The sequence below is a fragment of the Marmota marmota genome, unplaced genomic scaffold (genome assembly GCF_001458135.2).
Source record: "Marmota marmota marmota unplaced genomic scaffold, marMar, whole genome shotgun sequence".
Lineage (NCBI taxonomy): Eukaryota > Metazoa > Chordata > Mammalia > Rodentia > Sciuridae > Marmota > Marmota marmota.
Window position 1 is genome coordinate 36,143,360 of NW_026000026.1, and position 18,706 is coordinate 36,162,065.

Genomic DNA, 18,706 nt, shown 5'->3' on the forward strand with positions numbered 1-18,706 from the left:
TCAAAAATTAAAATTCAAAGCTTTCCTAATCATCATCTTTATTCTCTTCTCAGCTACATTTGCTGCTGGTGACCCTTCTTTTCTTCTTGGCAAAGTTACTGCACCATAGCTTCCATGACTCAAGTTCTATTTTTTATCTTGCCTTCATGAAAACCTTCCTCTGCCCTTGAACCGGCATTTCTTCTTGTACTCATTTACTAGATATTGGCTGGTCCAAGGCACAGGACTTCCTCTGTTATTTTATTCCATGATTTCTTTCCATAGTAACTTAGCTATATGCCTCCCTTTAATTACTCACTATTTCGAACTAGAGTCTAATCTGTAGCCCCTATCCTCAAACTTTTAGATGCATATCCATGCTTGTTGACTTCTACAAGTATCAAAGATACTCCAAAACCAACTGGTCCAAACCTAAGTTTATAATCTCATAACCTAATCTTCCCTTGGTCTTCACATCCCAGATCATGATGCCAATATTGATCCCAGTATGAAGATCATTCTTGATTTCTTTCTTTTATCCTCTCCCCCAAATACTTCTAATTTTATTCTCTAATAAGTCTCAATTTTCTTCATTACTTTCCAAATCTATAACCATTATCATAATCTAAGCTATCGTTTGATTTTCAATGGAAAAGTATATACTCCCCCAAATGGCTCGAACCACACCCTTTTTAGCCCCTCTTTCCCACTTCTCCCCAGTCTGCTTCCTTAGAGTGATTCCCGAGTAGGTCCAATCACAAGTTTCAAATGTACATGTGGCCTCCAACTGCATTTTAGGTAAACAGAACACATTTATGGACCATAAAGCCCTTTTATTCGATCTCTACCCACCCATCAGGCCTCACAGTGCATTGTGAATCTTCTCCTCCTTTATGTAAGCCATACTGATCTCTTTAACCATTTCTTAACATTTCCTCCCAAGGTCTTCTGAGTGATATGGTGCTTCAACCTTCCAGCATTTTCTTTCTCTTTACCTAGTTGACTTCTATCTCCCAGATCTCAGCTCAATCAACTTCCTCAGTTAAATCTTCTTACCTTGCCTGACCAAATCAGGAAAGCACCTCTCCTTTGATCATTTAAATGCTATTTTTATTGATGATATTTTGTGTTTAGTTTATGGTTTGTTAATCACATATTCATCTCTGTTCTCCTCTACTATTTTGATAAAAACAGGAATCAAAACTATTTTACTACCACTTATACATTTAGTATATGTCAGACATATCATTAATATTTATGGAATAAAGAAAAGGAATTGTGAGGCACTATTTATGCTTAAACTTGTCAAAGTTCATATTTGGGTCCTTTAACGAAAATAAAAACCAAAATCAATGATTGTAGCCTGAAATCAGTGCCTCTAGTTTCAAAACTTGAAAATACTCTGGAGCTCCGATGAGCAGACTCAAGATTATAAAGGAATGCAGTATCAGAAAGCGTGGGAACTGAAGAGGGACACTGCCAACTCTTTTTATCCTGGAACAAAATAACCCTTTATCTGCTTGGTAGGCTAAACCGTATTCTCTATAAAAGTTTATATAATCCCTGATAGCATTGATTATACATTGAAAGAAAAAAACATTCAGGTTGGTGATATGAATGGAAAAAAAAAGAAATGATTAAAAAAAGAAAGGAGACTGAATTTTATGAAGAAAATTGTTTCCAGATATCCCCAAAGTGTAAGGAAAAAAAAAATATTTCTCAAAGAGAAATACGAAAAACAGTTTCTACAAAATCTTAGTAACTCATGTGTAAGCATATGTACGTATGGCCACCATGATCCTGGATGTCAAATAATCTCTCTGCTGTTACTGTAAAACCAACTCAGAATCCCCAAATTGTTAGTATCCAGATGTGTTCTCCCAGATTATTTTTTACATTCAAAAGGGACATGAGAAGTCTCTGGTTGGCCATGTGTAGCAACTGTTGCCTCAAAATATAAGGTTATTATTGAATATATACTATTCAGATTTCAGACAAATAAAACACTGAGATTCTTATTTAGACCAAATTGAAAGTAACCCAATATATTAAATAAGAGTATGTCAGGACACAACAGATATAATTTTAAACAGGAAATATAATGAAGCCTTGTGCTAGGACTAAAGCTTGGATGCAGACTTTCTCTACATTAGGACCAAACATCTTGAAAGCTTTGTCACAGGGGTCCTGATCGATGATGACTCATCTGAACTCTAGCACTGATCGTGAATACCCTATTCACCTAGCTCTTTGCTTTTGACCTACTTGGTCATGAAATGAGAAGCAATGGCTGGAAAAATCAAAACCTTAAGACCATAAACTGGTAGCTAGTAGTCCCAATTTATTTCAAGATCATTTTTATTTATCTTGTAGTATGGTCTGTGTAAGGCATTTTTTTTTAGGTTTCAATGTTTCAGAGTTATGGCATTTTTCTTAAAATTCCAGATTCTCAGCCTTTTTTAAACAATTCTTCTCATTAGAATTGTCTAGAATTGCATTGTCCCTCTTGGTAGGTAGGTGTGTGTCCCCAAGATGCTTCAGTCCTCACCATGTCATATTTCCTTCATGGAGATTCATTTGTTCTGCCAAAACTGCTCACAGAAGATTTGGAGATATTTACATTTTTTTTTTTTTGCTTAAATGAAAAATATCCCCAAAGATTCAGCATATAGGGACAATATTTGTAGACCATTAGTTGACCTCACCATAGTTTGTGTTGGTCTTTTGTAGTATCCAGCTGCAGCTGAAGCTCTCTGTTACTGATTGCTCCTTCAGGTCTATCACTCTCTATATCCCGGGGACTCTGTTTTAAATATGTGTGAGCAACAAACTATTCTCTTATCTTACTCATCACTGAGTTTAATAAAGGCAAGGGACAATTCCAAGACACTAACCATTTGAAAATCATGGGCTCTCTCAGTGGCAGGAAACACAGAATATCTCTCATGGAGAAATTTGAAAATCTCTTGCCTTTATGTGCAATAAAGATTATAAGTACATTAAATTACAGAATCACATGTCTCTCAGGCTTCAACCTCAAAAATTTGTCTAGTAGTAAAGAGCAGATTAATCTGTAATTAATTAATTCTCTTAATTTTTTTTTAAGATTATCTTCTCTTACTCTTTGGTAGAATTTAGAGGTTGATTGCACGTATGACACACAGAAGATATTCAAAAGATATTAGACTCCTCTTTGGAATTAAGTAAAAGAAGCATTGTTTATGAAGCTGTGGTAAATGGGCCTAAGGTCATGGACATGTATTCTTTTTTAGTTGCAGCCAAAATCAGGTTTGGGGATTTCTGATGAGCTCTTTTTGGTGCTGGTTGTTATTAGAGAAAAAATGGATCTTTCTGCTGCATGCTTGGAAAACCAGACGTTATCACCACTTGATTATTCATTTGCTAGTACAGCTTGTTTCATTTATTAAAAGAAAGTCAAGGTTGAAATTGGATCTCTGCAATGCATGTCCGTGGCTTTATGTGTTTGTTGATAATAAACAGCCTTTCAATGTTCAGTGTTGATTTTCTGGGCTCTAACTTGGCATCATTTTGATCTTTCTTTGGATGAGCCAACAGCATTATGTAGACTGTAGCTTTAAATAAGAAAACACAAGGAGGAGAGGGGCGAATGTTCCCTTTGGAATTAGTATGGGAGGGGGGGAGGAAGGGGAAGCTTTTGTTCAGTCACGGAAAATGGAAAATGGACGTGTGTCTCATGGTGGCCGCAGTTTAAGTAAACATAAACTCTGAACCAGAGATTAGACCCACCATTTCCTCAGTGCTAGCAGTACCAAACCAAAATATAGTTTTATTTGGCTAACCCCAAAGTAGGATGTGGGTGCCAGTCTTGAAAACCACATGATCAGGTTTCCAGCAGACACCACTAGGGCTAGGGTTTGTCTTCCATGGGGAAGTCCTAAAGGCACTACTCCTAGCAGCACCATCACTGTGTTTAACAAACAGATGTAACCATAACAACAGCTCCCTCCAGAGATAGGACCAAGGGTCCTTTGCTTACAGTCTAAGATTGCTCCTTAGTATAACACTACTGAGAGAATGGGCATTGTTAAAGAGATGGAGGGGAGATAATGGGAGCCCAGTGTAGAAGCTGGAGTAGGAGAATATACTCTCAATCTTCCTATGAATTCGGGAGTCAACCAATCCAGATTCCATGTCTAGAAGCATCACCTGGTCTTCCTTGGAAACTCATCTCATTCCAAATGGTAGTCCAGTAAAGAACTAGGCAGTAACCTGTGCTTTCAATGTGTACTTTCCTTTATAAGGAGGATTCCTTGAGACCCTAGATTATTCCAATCACCTTAAATTCTGTAAGCCTCGAGCCTGGGTTTGCTGCTTCAGAGATTTTCATGGTGTGAAGTTTTATTTATTTATTGACCACAGAGTTGTTGTTCTTCCCCTACCTCCCTGGAGCCAGGGAGGGATGGGCAGATGATAGAGTTGGGTGCCCTGAGTTAATGACTAGCTCTGTATTCACAAGCTCGTTTACTTTTGTCTTCACCTGACGCCTCAATGCCGCCAATGAGTGGGAATTAATTTTATTGAGGACCTCTCAGTTCCTTAAAAGAAAAACTGCTCACTTGGCTGGAAATGCTCTGACAGAAGGCAGAGCAGCCGGTCACATTCGAACACTGTGTCTTCTGGGTTTGGGGACAGAGGAGGAGTGGCAGATCCAGAAGGAGGAGGGGACCAAGCAGTCATTTCATAGGAGCTATTATGGGGTGGGTCGAATCTCAGAAGACTCCATCAACAGCTCTGTTGCTAAAGACACAGCTTGCTATACCCTTTTCTGCCACTCCCCACTAACTTTGTGCATGACCCACCCCCCCACCAACACCCTTCCCAACAATCAACTCCCCATAAGAAGGTAATCATCTTATGGTGAATTGGAGAAGAAGAAAAGGCACTCTAGGAAAATGTTATGATAATAGAAAGCTCTTCACTGTCCTAACCATCTGGTGCTCTGCCGTAACAAAGAAGGTGAAAATTGAGTGCCCAGTAACTTCTTTTGGCTTCAGATAATGGGCGCTCCCTCGGATTTGTGTTCTTCACAAGAGTAATTCGCTGTCATTTCACACCACATCTGCACCACATTTCCTCATCAATACAGCCTTACATATAAGTTACCACACTTAATTAAGTTTGCCTCATTCTCCTCCAAAGAACAGAAAAGTTTGTGTGGAGGCCCGAGTGGCAAAGAGGCACAAATAAGATTTTAGTGACTCTTGTTTTGTGCAAGAAATGGAGATTGATGGGGAGCTCATGCCACCAAGGGTTGGCTCCCGGGTGGGGTAGGGTGGGGATGCGCCCTGACAGCTTTAGGCCGGGCAACAGCTGTGAATAAGCTTAGGCAGGCGGCCTTGTGGCCAGGCATGCTTGGGGAGGTGATGGGGACCCCATTGTCTCATAATCTCGCTTTTGAAATTGTGCTACAATTGATTCGATCTGATTTCTAAGGTGCTGTCACCAGAGCATCATTAAAAGTCCTTTAAGAAACTGGAGAATAGACTAGATCACCAGAGGCGGCTTTGTTGGCCTCTTCTGGGCCTTTCTTTGCTGTGTTTTCCCTTCCAGCTGACAGAAGGGGAGGAGCCTGGAAGCTCAGGACAATTAACATGGAGAATTTTTGTTTTCTCAATCAATAGCACAGAGTGACTAGGAGAATCTAAGCAACACTCTTTTGAAGACAACCGTTTCACTGGCCATTAAGTGTCATTTACTAAAAAGTTTATTAGCTGTTTTTTTTTTTTTTGTGTGTGTGTGCATGTGTGTGCGGTTTTCTCCTACCAATACTCCCAGAGGTTTAAAAGTCCCCTCTTCTAGAAGCTGCGTAGGCAGCAGACAGCTAGGAAGGCTGAACCTAGGGAAAAGGACATTAATCAGCAGCCCAAGTACCAGTGGATGAAAACAGAGATCCTACCAGTCTCCCAGCTATCTTAGTCATAAGTAAATTAGCAGCTCTTTATCCTCTCCTTAAATGATAAGGAGGGAGACAGTGTGGGGACCTTTAAGATATTTCTCACAACAAGTGTCAAAATACCATGAAAGCTCCTGGGGGTCCACCTCCCACACACAGTATGCCCTTCATTTGTTTATCTAAATGCTGACAAATTGCAGTATTTTAACAGCCTATCTGCAGGCTTGGCTTCATTTGCATGACGTGCCCTCTATCTTTGAGGGGATAATGAGCCTCAACATAAAGCTCTCATTGAGGGCTCCACAGAGCTTGACAGTGATGAATACCGAGCAGGAGAATTAGGTGGTTTAGAGAAGAATATGCTATTGTGTGCAGCCCCCTATCCTTTTATCTTTCCTGCTGCTCATTTTCAGGTCTTTCAAGGGAACTGCCTCCACACTCTTTTTTAGCTAGTGTCTTTTACCTCTCTTTCACTCTGAATGGGCACGATCCTCCAAATCGTCAGCTCAGCCCTGTGCTATTTTAGTCCCTCTAATTATGATCCCGTCTTATCCTATGAAATGCTAGAAGTTTCCTTTCAGTGTAGGAGCCACTGAGAAACACTGTAAAGAGCTGTCCTCAGAGCATTCGCCCCTCCACCCCCTGGATTCTCAGAGACTCTCTTTTGCATTGCAGAAAACAGCCACCTTCTGTCTGAAGCATTCAGGGGCTGTCATGGGACAGAGTGGTCCCTGAGTCCACCCTTGATGTGTGGAAGATGTCAAGGAAAGTAACAGAAGTTCAGGAATTCATTTTTTTTTTTTTGGTCAGAAATTCAGTATGTGTTCAAACTTCTACAGGTGTAGCTGAGGGTGCTTATGTTTTTAAACGGTACATAGCGAGGATTTAGCATGGTTGGAATGAGTGAGGTTGCACAGAGAGTTTCTCCAAGGAAGAGTGAATGCTTTCCCACCCTGGAAGGCATTCCTTGATATATGTGGGAGAAAGAGGTTTTGGTGATGAAACAATGAGCTTGTTTGGGAAGAATTGAATAGATAGGTAGATAGACATGATCCTTTCATTCTCAGAATTAAAAAAGGGGCCCAGAAGGTGAGGTGATTCATCCAGTGTTTCATAGTAAGCCTGTGGACTAACCTTTATCCATATCAGGAGCTAGAAAAGAACCTGAGCTTACTGAATTTACTTGCAGAAAAACAGATCGATTGGTACATTTCATTTTACCTAAGTTCTATAAGCAAGGGTCCCTAACTCACTTCATTTTGAAATTCTTGCTAACAGTGAAAATTGTTATATAACAATAAAATTGTTACAGCAATAAAATCCTTACTTACAATGCTCAATCGTAATTCCCTGTCCTCTTCCTGGATCCAAGATTTATTCACCCTAATTCTCTGATAACAAAGCTGATAATCTTCAGTTCATCTGCTCGAAGCCATTTATTCAGGGGACTTGATCATTTAAAAACACCCGAAAATTCTAGCTTCTTGGACTTTCCTGTGTTCCTCAACACTCAGTCCAGTTCAATGGGCAAGACTACTAGAAATCAATGATATGATCAGAAAAAAACGTGTCAAAATGATAAAGAGCCTGTTAAAGGGGCTCAGAGTCTACCTTTCTTATTTCGTGATACTGTGGAATTCCATAAGCTTCTCAGAGAATTTAAAATGCTACAGTGTTTGGAATAAATTTGCTTTTAGGTCTTTATCCTTTAAAATGATGCATTTTATTTTCTAGTTATTAATTTACTATGTGGTCATCATAGAAATATAGAAATTAGAAAAATGCACTTTATTCATCAGCATCTCCAGTTCATCATCTGATAATATTCATTAATGTATTGATTGATATATATATCATTGTTTTCAACATGTTAATCAACATTCCATTTTTACTATAATTTCAGGGCTACATAATTTCTTTCTAATGACACATCTGATTTTATAAAAATAATTACTGTATAGAACATATTATGGTTCTAAGAAGTACTGTTTACATAACTGGTAATAAATGACTAGCAGGTCCCAGGAAAGAAGGTGAACAATAATAATTTCACATGTAATGATGGGTTTCTATGCATAAGAAAATTGAGAATTGTTATTATAGAAAAGTACTCGGTTATACAATTGGTTTAGTTGGAAAGTCAAATAGTTTCCTCTTTTGTACATTCTGTATATGAGAATACATGAAATAAGTGTAAGATCGTGTCAGATAGAATGAAGAGCACATGCTTTTGAATCTTGCCTCTATTCCTAACTATCTGTGTCAATTTAGGGAAGTTGCTTAGCCTAAGTTATTACTTATTCAATCTGGAAAAGGTGGATAATAATGTCCCTTTCTTCTAACATTGTTACAATGACTTATGATTATGTATTTTAGACATTTTAGCACAGTGCCTGGCAAATAAGGAAGATTTTCAGCAAGGGTACAAGCTTAATCAAGATGCTCATGAAATCTTCCGGAATTCATCTCTGTGATGGATTCTCAGACCCAAGGGAGAGTATTGGTATAGCCCAAATCTTCTTGGTAGCTTGGGAGGTGACCAGCTGATTAGTTTCCATTGTGAGGCTGTATTTGCCATCCCTCTGGACAAAGCCTAGGGGCCCACCCCGGCACTGCTTCAAAGGCCATTGGGAGAATGGTGGTAAAAACCATCTGTCCTACTGGGATGGAGAAGTGATTGATAAATTTTTTGCACATGTTCTTTGTAAGTCAATGACTGGGGTCGCCTGTGACTGGATATGTTGCCCCTATAGCATTCAAGTGGACATATGTAGTGGCATTTAAGTGCTAATTTTTGCTTTGGAAACAAAGGGAGATTTGCATTGGAAACATTAAAAACACAGATTGAGGATGTAACATATGGAAAATAGGCAGTAATCCTCACACTACTGCACATGAATATTCTCAATGTGGAACTCATGAGAGCACAATATTTACTCTCTCCATGTTAAAAAAAAAAACAAATAATTAAAAAATCCAAATCATTTAAGAGTGTGACATAGCACAGTGTACTCTGATGGTTACAAAATAGGGTGTTAAGCTAAATAGAGTTCAGTTTATTTCCTTACAAATTGTGTGAGCATGGACAAATCATTGATTTATTTAAAAATTTGATCTTCTTTGGTTGTTCACTTAAATAGCATATTTATAAATTATTTTGCTACAAAGTGAAGCACAGGCTAACATAATATTTGTAGTACCTTGAATGACAAAGTTCACAAGAAGGAAACCTGGGATACAGCTTTTGGTCCACTTTGATCATATTTGTATAGGACACATGCACATCTCTCAGCAAATGACACAGGTAGTTTTGAAAAAAACAGATGCTTTCCTAAAGCCTACTATTTTCTCCTATTATCTGTTTTCACTTTATTTCCCCAAAATACTGATTTAACTAGGAAAATAACTTCCAAGATAAAAGTACATTTCCTAAGCTTTCTGGTGGTTAAGTGACCCTGCATAAACTTCTGAGGTGTAATTGGAAGAAGTGTCTTTTGGATTATATTATTATTATTTTGTCACTGGAGATTGAACCCAGGGGTGCTTTACCACTGAGTCACATCCCCAGTCCTTTATATTTTAAATTTTGAGACAGGTCTTACTAAGTTGTTTAGGGCCTTGCTAAGTTGCTGAGGCTGGCTTCAAACTTGTGATCCTCCTGCCTCAGCCTCCTGAGTTGCTGGGATTACAGGCATGTGCTACCACATCCGGCTTTGGCTAACATTCTTTTCTGTTTGTTTGTTTTTAAGATTCTCTAAGTTTTTTTTATGGCATTCAAGAATGTACAAATGTACTAGTTAACTGTTTAACAATTATTTATAGCTCGGTGTCTTGCTTTCAGAACAAATGAAAAACCTCAAAGCATTTTTGCCCAAAACCTGGGAGTGGCTAATTTTATCAGCATTCTTTTTTTTTTTTTTTGGTTCGTTTTAGTTATACATTACAGCAGAACCCATTTTGTCATAGTTATCTCTCCTTCCTCTACCCTCTCCCATCCCCTGTTCCTTTCCCTCTAATGATCTTTCTGCCATTTCATAGTTATTTTTAAAAATTAATTTCTTGTAGACGTACATGATAATAAGATTCACTGTGGTATATTCATATGTGGGTGGGTGTACACACACACACACATATGTATATATATATATATATGTATATGTATACATATGTGTGTGCGTGTGTATGTATACGTATATGAAACCCCTACATCCCATAATCATTGCTCCTTCTCTATGTGAGACCACTTGCAACTACTGTGACCCACCCAGATGTTGTCTTAAAAACTCTTGTTATGGGCTTTGTATATATGTATACACACACACACACGCACACACACACACATAGGAAAGTTATGTCAGATTCATTCTACTGTCTTTGGTTTTTCCATTCCCCCTTCCTTTCCTTTATTCTCCTTTGTCTGCTGCACTGAAATTCTGTTTTTCTTTTTTTCAATCCCCTCACACTCCTTATTATGGGTTAGAGAAAACATTTGACTTTTGGTTTTTTAGCTTGTATTCTTAATTGTGATCTGGAAATCCATAGGAAAAATGAGGGCTTTCACAGTTGCACCCCATCTACAATTATGGGGTGCCTTGAGAATAGCACCTACAAGCAACAGAACAACAAACAGAAAAGATTTGAGTACCTGACATCATGGAGCACTGTACCATACTTCTAGGGCTCATTTATGTCTAAAACTTAGAAACGGCAGCGAAAATATACATTTGCATTTGTTAAAGCATCTGTTGTTACTAGGGTAACAGTTGTTTGTTTTTCTATACCATGAACTTAATCTTAAATTTTAAATCTTTATTTAGTATTCCCTTTTGAAATTTGAATGGTTATCTGGTTTTCTGGGTTTTTTTTATAGTACATTAGTGATTTGTGTTAGAGGTGTATGTCTATTGACCTGGTATTTTAGGTAAAGGGACTCATTCCAAACTTGAGTTTGAGGAAGAGGGGAATGCAAAGCCCATAACAAGAGTTTTTAAGACAACATCTGGGTGGCTCACAGTAGTTGCAAGTGGTCTCACACAGAGAAGGAACAATGATTATGGGATGTAGGGGTTTCATACAATAAATGAGAAGAAGACAGCAAAAAAGGTACAGGTAGTAGGAGTTTGTCTTAATCAGCTTTTGCATCACTGTGATGAAAGTACCTGACAAGGATAACTAGAGAAGGGAAAGTTTATTTGGGGCTTATGGTTTCAGAGATCTCAGTCCATGGATGGCTGACTCCATTGTTCTGGGACCAAGGTAAGAAAAAATATCATGGAGGAAAGTCATGGAAGGGTGAGGTCAGGAAAAGAGAGCAAAGGGACCACAGAGAGGATGAGCCCTTCCAGGGCATACCCCCAGCGGTCTGCGTCTTACAGTCATGCCCTACCTGCCTATAGTTACCATCCAGTTAGTCCATCCAAACCAGGATGGACTGATTAGGTTATAGCTCTCACAATCTAATCATTCCATCTCTGAGTATTCCTTCATTAATACAGGAGCTTTGGGAGGACAACTCATATCCAAACTATAACAGAATCCTTCTGTCTGTTTAACAGCCTCCTGTGTATAAGGTTGTACCAAATGCTTGAATTAGCAAAATTAACTTTGGACAAGTAAATTTACCCCTTTGTAGCTAGTTTCCTCATCTGCAAAATGGAGATAATGATGGAATTCTATCCAGAACTAAGTAAATCTGAGCTATGATTATTGATGTTTTCATTTTTAGAGATCAAAGTATAGTCAGAGTGACAAAATATAAATATTATTAATGGAAGCACAGCATGATGATTTACATAATAGAGATATGAATATGGTACTTTGGATAACATGACAGGGAGGAAACTAACAGTCTGAAGAGGTATTCATGGATCTTCTCAAAAGAACCTTGACTTGTAGAGTGTCTCATATTAGAACCTAGTCTTGCAAAGATGTGTCTTCACATGAAGAATAGCATCTAGACTATGACTCATCTTTTGCAAACACAAGGAGAATAGGCTACGTTTGGCATAATAGAGAACGCTAGTGGTGTTGAGGGGAGAGACGATGATGTACTGGTACACACTGGTATAAACATAGCAATTACTTACAGCTGGCATCCATCTAATAGGGCAACATCTATTCTTTTTGGTGTCTATGCTAAACTTATAATTTTGAACATAATCCCTAAAAACTGTGTGTGAAATGATATAGAAAATGTCAACACAAGCTTTATATACCTTAGTAACATCATCCTAATTGTTAGTTCACCATTCCCTAAAAAACAAAAGCACTTCNGTCTTAAAAACTCTTGTTATGGGCTTTGTATATATGTATACACACACACACACGCACACACACACACACACACACAGAGAGAGAGACACACACACACATACACACATATATATATATGTATGTGTGTGTGTCTCTGTGTGTGTGTGTAAACACACATACATGGAAGGGTCTAAGTTATGTATTTTTCCTTCTGAAAGATGTGAATGTATAGTAGAAGAGGTGCCCACAGAATTTCCATATACTCTCCTGCCTTTCTCAGCCCAAGTACTTTATTTTTGCCCAACAGTTAGTAAATGGAGGCCATGAGAATCTGTTCTTGGATCACATGCTAAGAGCTGGTATGAGTTTCCATGCTTTCTTTGGCCATACTATGCCACTATGAAGTATTGCATAGTGACACACATCTGTTGGCCACATAGCATGAAGAGTGAATAAAGTTTTCCTGTGTTGGTGAACTGTGTTGTATGGCTAATTTGTAATCAGAACATAGCCTATAATTATCTTGACTAATATCAGAATTGTTACCAGAAGTGGGGCATTACACACCAAAAACCAAATACATACAGCTTGGGCTTAGAGGCTGTTGGTAAGCAGTGATGAAACAGATTTCAAAGATTAAAAACATGGCAATTAATGTTTTTCCTAGAAGAAGATATTTGTTAAAATTGTTATTAAGAAAGTTTACTTGGTATTAGGTGATAGGTGTTCTGATCCAGAAATCTCCTGAAAGAGGATGAAAAATAGAACATTAAATTTGCTGTTGCTTTTATTTCAGATTTGATAAAAGTCAAAGATTTGAAAGGGATGAATTCACAGAGAATTGACAGGTATATAGATGATCTGAAAGGAAATATATGTGTGTATGTATATATGCAGAAATGTAGACTTTGTAGTATTAGAGAAACTGCCTCTGTGACTCCAAATTATTGGAGTTGGGATTTAAAAGAGATTTTAATATAAATCTTACCAATAAGAATATTTAAGAGCAAAGACTTTTTTTTTATTGTGGTATTTTCCCTTGATCCCAAAATCTCTAAGTAGTCTATTCCTCCACTAAATTAAAATTAGATGTACATTCTGAGAAGGTGAAAAAATAAGCATTTAGGATTATATCTAAAAGAACCATCAGCATACTTATTGATATGTAGGACTGACTGACTCACAGGTACTGAGAAACTACTAATTTTTGAGACAGTTTTACTGCTAAAGAATCCATAAATCCTGTCTGGAAACATCTATGCTATTGTGGTTTTAAACAAGTTTTGATCCATGTCAGGGCTTAGATATGAGGTATCCCCAAAAGCTCATGTGCGAAGCAATACAACAATGTTTAAAGGTGAAATATTGAGTTATGAGAGTTTTAACTTTTCAGTGCATTATTCCCTGATGTGGATTAGCTAGACAGTAGCTGACGAAAACAGTCCCTTACCCAGGAATAAGTAGGAAGTAGATTTTAAAACTTGTATAGTCTCAAAGGAGAACATATTCTCCAGCATCCATTAAATATGACCAAAAAATATACCAGGCAAAGAAGAATATCCCAGAAACAGATCCAGGGATAATGGAGAAAAATGGGCAAGGGGTGTCCTCCCAGGGAACTAAATCAGGATCTAGTCAAGTGATAATCTGCATCCTCTGATCCTCAAACATCTGCCCGAGAGAGAGTATACAAGTTCTGTTCTTTGTTATACACCTGTAATTATTTCTGTTTCTGTCGTTCACCTCATTCCTCTTCTACCATTATATATTGGATAGTAAGCAAAAATTTAAAAAAAAAACATGTCTTTATAGTTAATACATTTCAGAGGAGTCATATGTCGATGTGATAGAAATATTATTATCCCATGATTATTCTTGATTTTGAACAGGACAGGATGGCATCTTAGATCATTTCTCATGGAGAGGAGTTGCATATTTTCTCTATATACAAGTGTATGAGGTAGAATTCCTACAGGAAACAGAAGGCATTTTCAAATTAGCATGCACAGGAGGCTTTATTGATAAAGGGATTAGTTACAAATATGTAGTAGAGGGTTGAGAGAATAATAAAGGACACAACAGAGATCTGGGGCCATTGTCATCCAGAGGCCCAAACCACTGAGGGGAGAGAATCCTTACCAGGACCTGGAAAGAAAGCAAGACTGAGTCATTTAGGTCAAGTCAAGAGGCTCAGAAAGCCAAGGTGACCTCAGAGGGAAAGAACTGAGGGCATAAATGCCCTGACCTCATTCTTCCCACCCCCTTAGGTCTCCTGGGTCATTTCCTTTAGCAATCCCAGCTGGAAGCCAGTGGGCATTGAAGGCTTTTGATGTATTCTATACATATTAGCTTCTATGGGCAGAAAGCTAGATAAAGACTAAACAGAGCACATCTAGGATAGCAAATAAATGATACAGGATATGGGGATGAAAGGAAGAAAGTTATTCACTGACCAGAGTGATGAATCCAGGCATCTAATCCTACTCATACCCTCTTCCACACATTCACAGTCAAGAATTTTTCAGTGAAAAATAAATGTATGCTGTGATCAGCTAAGACCTGCTGCTGCATGTTGCAGATGATAGAGCTCAGAGCCCAGCAGAGGACTGGTGATCATATATTCAGTTAGTGAGGGGTTGAACTGAACTGAGACTCAACATTCGTAGTTCCTTCCAAGGTATCATGCTCCTGGCCCAGCACCAGTTACAGTCTGGTTAGAAGTGAGGAGCAGGGAGCAGAGGGTATGGAGCTGAATGTGTCTGAGGAGAAGATGATTGTTTCACATTCTCTGTCCACTTCTCTGCTCACCTATTGGCTAATTAATTCAATTATTGATGCCAATTCTCTCCCCTTCTCTGTATTTGTGCCTTTATTATGTTACTTTGAGCTTTCTTTCACCAAATAGGTGGAGTCTGTTTTACTACCCCCTTGGACATAGGCTGCCCTTATAATTGGCTTTGACCAAATAGAAAGAGAGAAAATTGACACGATGCCTGGTCTGAGCCTAGAGAACATGAGAACATTCCCTAGTTAGACTGCAAGAGGATTAGAAATACCTAAAGCAGAATCATGTCACCCCTTTATTCCTGCTAGAGTTACCATGGATCCAACCAGCTGAGCTCTACATGTGGGTTCATCCCCTGTAGCAACAAATAAATAAATAAATAAATAAGCACCAAATAAATAAATAAAAAGAACTGGGGATGTAACTCAGTGGTAAAGGGTCCCTGTGTTTAATCTTTAGTAGCCTCTGCCCACCCCAAATTGATCAGACTTAATCATTATAGAAAAGATTGACCTACTGTTTGCTATTATACTCAGAGCTGAGGTGTGTTGTATAAAATACTGTAAGGATAAAAGGAATAAGATGGGCTGTGCTTGCAGCCATAAATTTTATTTCTGCTTATGTTTGTTGCATTATTTTCAGGGAAGAGCAGTTTTAATGGCAGCCAGTAACCTTAAGAGTGAAAACAAAGAGGTCAGGAGTCTTTGGTTTATTTATGGTTAGTGTTTACATATCCCCGTGAGGGCACCAGTGAAGTCTACTTAAGTCAACAAAGCTTGTAGCAGGTAATTTTAGTGGTATGCTGAAGCCAGCCTGTACCTACTGGTTAGAGTTGAGCATTAAATTTTCAGGGTTTCTTTTTAGCCAATCAATATATAAAGTTGTTATTAAAATTCAAATTTGTAAATTTATAGTTATATATAACATTGTTTCCCGTGTTTCTGCCTTCCCTCCCCTCTTCCCTCTCCCTATTTCCCATTCTCTGCTCTACTAGTCTTTCTTCTATTTATTTATATTTTTTATATTTAGTGCTTTATAGATATATATATATAACAGTAAAATTCAACTGTGGTATTTATATTGGAATTTATAATGAAATGAATTGCATTTTTAAATGCAATTTAAAAGACCATATTTAAAATTCATCACTTCCTAATTATATCACTGCATTTTACTGTCATCCATGATCCTGAGCAATCCAGTTGAATCTGGATAGTGGCAATACTATATAATGCTGTGCCCCTGGGGATCTTTCTTTAACTCCAGGTCCAGAAATGACCCATTGGTGGATTGAAATTGACCATACAGCATGTACACAACAGAAATCAGCAAATTCTGCAAGTCAGGGTATTCTGCTTTGGAAACCAATTGATCAATGTGTACAAACCTGCGTTTAGGTGACTCCATCAGTTGCACTTGGAAGTCTTGTTGCTTTGACAATTGTTTAAAATGACATTGTCCCCTATTTGCTTTTGCCATGGTATGATGTTAGGACATTTCCTAGCACTATCCATATTCCTACAGGAAAATGTTTTTCTTCTCCAACTTTATACTAATGAGTCAAGCAAACTGAAGTAAAAGTCATCAGATTTAACTACAGAATGTGGTCATTGTAATTCTTAGCTACCTCATGGTCTGGCAAGGGGTGGGGTGAGAACATATAGCAAGAATGAGGCAACCTTGGAAACCCGGTGCAAATATTTTCTGAGGAGTCTTTCTTTGAGCTGACTTTTTGGCTGACCCTGGTGTGATGGAGGGAGGAATAGTGATTGGGAGCAAGAGAACTGAATCCCAAGCCTGGCTCAGTTACCTACTATCTCTATGTCCTTGCTCAAGTCACTTTCACTCTCCTGGGCCTCAACTTTGAAAAATGAATGAATCATTTTAGACACTATATAAGATCATATGCAGCCCTTACTCTTATTAATTTCATAGAGGAAAAATGAAAAAGAAGAAAAAGAAACATCTCTGAAATACTATTTACTTCCACTCCTCCATTAATCTGTGGTGACAAAGACAATTCAGAGCAATGGCAGCAGTCAGAGCTATGTTGAAGTTTAACAGTAGAAGATTTAATGTAATGAGAAAGACATCTCATGGGGAGAGGGGGATCCATGTCTAGCAGCTTCTGAGACTTTTTTACAGGTCATGCTAAAGAGAAAACTTTGGTATTTCAAGTCCCTTTACAATTGTTAAAATTACACAAGCTATGCCTCAGCTGGTGACCAGAAAAAGACCGCTTTGTCCACTTTTAGAGATTGTGGGTCTCTGGAAGTGCACCACAGCAGGGGGTAGGACTGGCTGGGATGACAGAGAGTCTGGGCCTCAGGTTCTGTTGGGTAAACAACTCTTCTGGAACTGGGTAGTGCCAACTGTCCCCAGCAAGTTCTTAGCCTCCTCCAGGGCTCTACCTTCCTGCTCTGAGGCCAGCACCTACCTCTGCCTCTGCCAACACTTGGCTAACCAGGGGCTGGGCTCCAACTGCCTCTGAACAGCATAGAGGACACTCCTCACCCTGAGTCACACATGGGCTGGAGCATATGATCTGCTACACCACCACAGAACTCTCACTGCACGCACACTGGAGTCTGACTCAAGCCCACAAAACAGGACAGTCAGACTCTTGTGGTCAAGGTCCCCTCACCTCCTCAGTTCCCAACCCCCCTGGGTGTCAGTCCACCCACCCTGTGAATACTTCTGCTGATGGGAAACCCCAGGACCTTGGGATAATTTGAGGAGAGAAAAAAGTAGTTTTAGGGCAGAATGAATTATGGTTTTAAGAACCAGTTGAGAGTTGGCTCTGTGTCCTCAGATGAAAACAGCTTTGCATGTTGCAAATAATTCCTAACATCCCTGGGCTTGGGCCCTGTGTAATTTCATCTCCCAAATTGTCTGTAAGTCCCTGAAGCCTTCTGGTCTCACTCTTCTTCCAGAGACATTTGCAGAGAGAACCCATTGGGCATTTATGACTTGATAAATATCCTTGCTATTCAAATGTGTGACCCTCCAAGAGATAGCTTTTGCTTCTATGGCAATGTGGCTATAGCAGCATCATCCAGGGTTGCTGGCTTTGTCCCCCACTGCAAATGAAATCTTCTGTTCTATAAACTCACTTGACAAAACAATGTGCCTCATTGGCTAAGATAACTGGATTTCATCTTTTCTTTCTTTTTTTTTAACTTGCTTTAGCTTAATCACACACACACATTTTGACATATATGTGCATTTTTCAATATTTCTGAAATCTCACATAATAATCTATTCTACAAGGCATTATTTATTAAGTTTGATATGAAGATCAATTTTGAGGATTTCTCCTTATCTTTCTAAGAGATTTTTTTCCCCAAGTCATTCTTACATTATTTCTTAAGACAGTATTACATTTTTATGGTCCTTTATTAATTAATTAATTTATTTATTAATTCAGCAATCCAAATTGAGGAGTTGATACCAGTTGATGAATGGATGACTATATTGTGGTATATCTGTAAATAAAATGTTATTCAGTTATAATAAGAAACAAAGTACTGATACATAGTACATAATATCACATGAATAAATCTTGAGAACATTACATAAGTGACAGTCAGCCACAAAGGCCACTTGATACATTTAAATGAAGTATCCAGAACAGGCAAATCCATGAGAAAGAAAGTAGACTAGCAATTGCCTAAGGGTTGGGAGGAGGTGTTGAAGAGAGGTGAGACATGACTGTTAAGGGACATAGGGTTTCTTTTTAAGCATGGAACTGACTG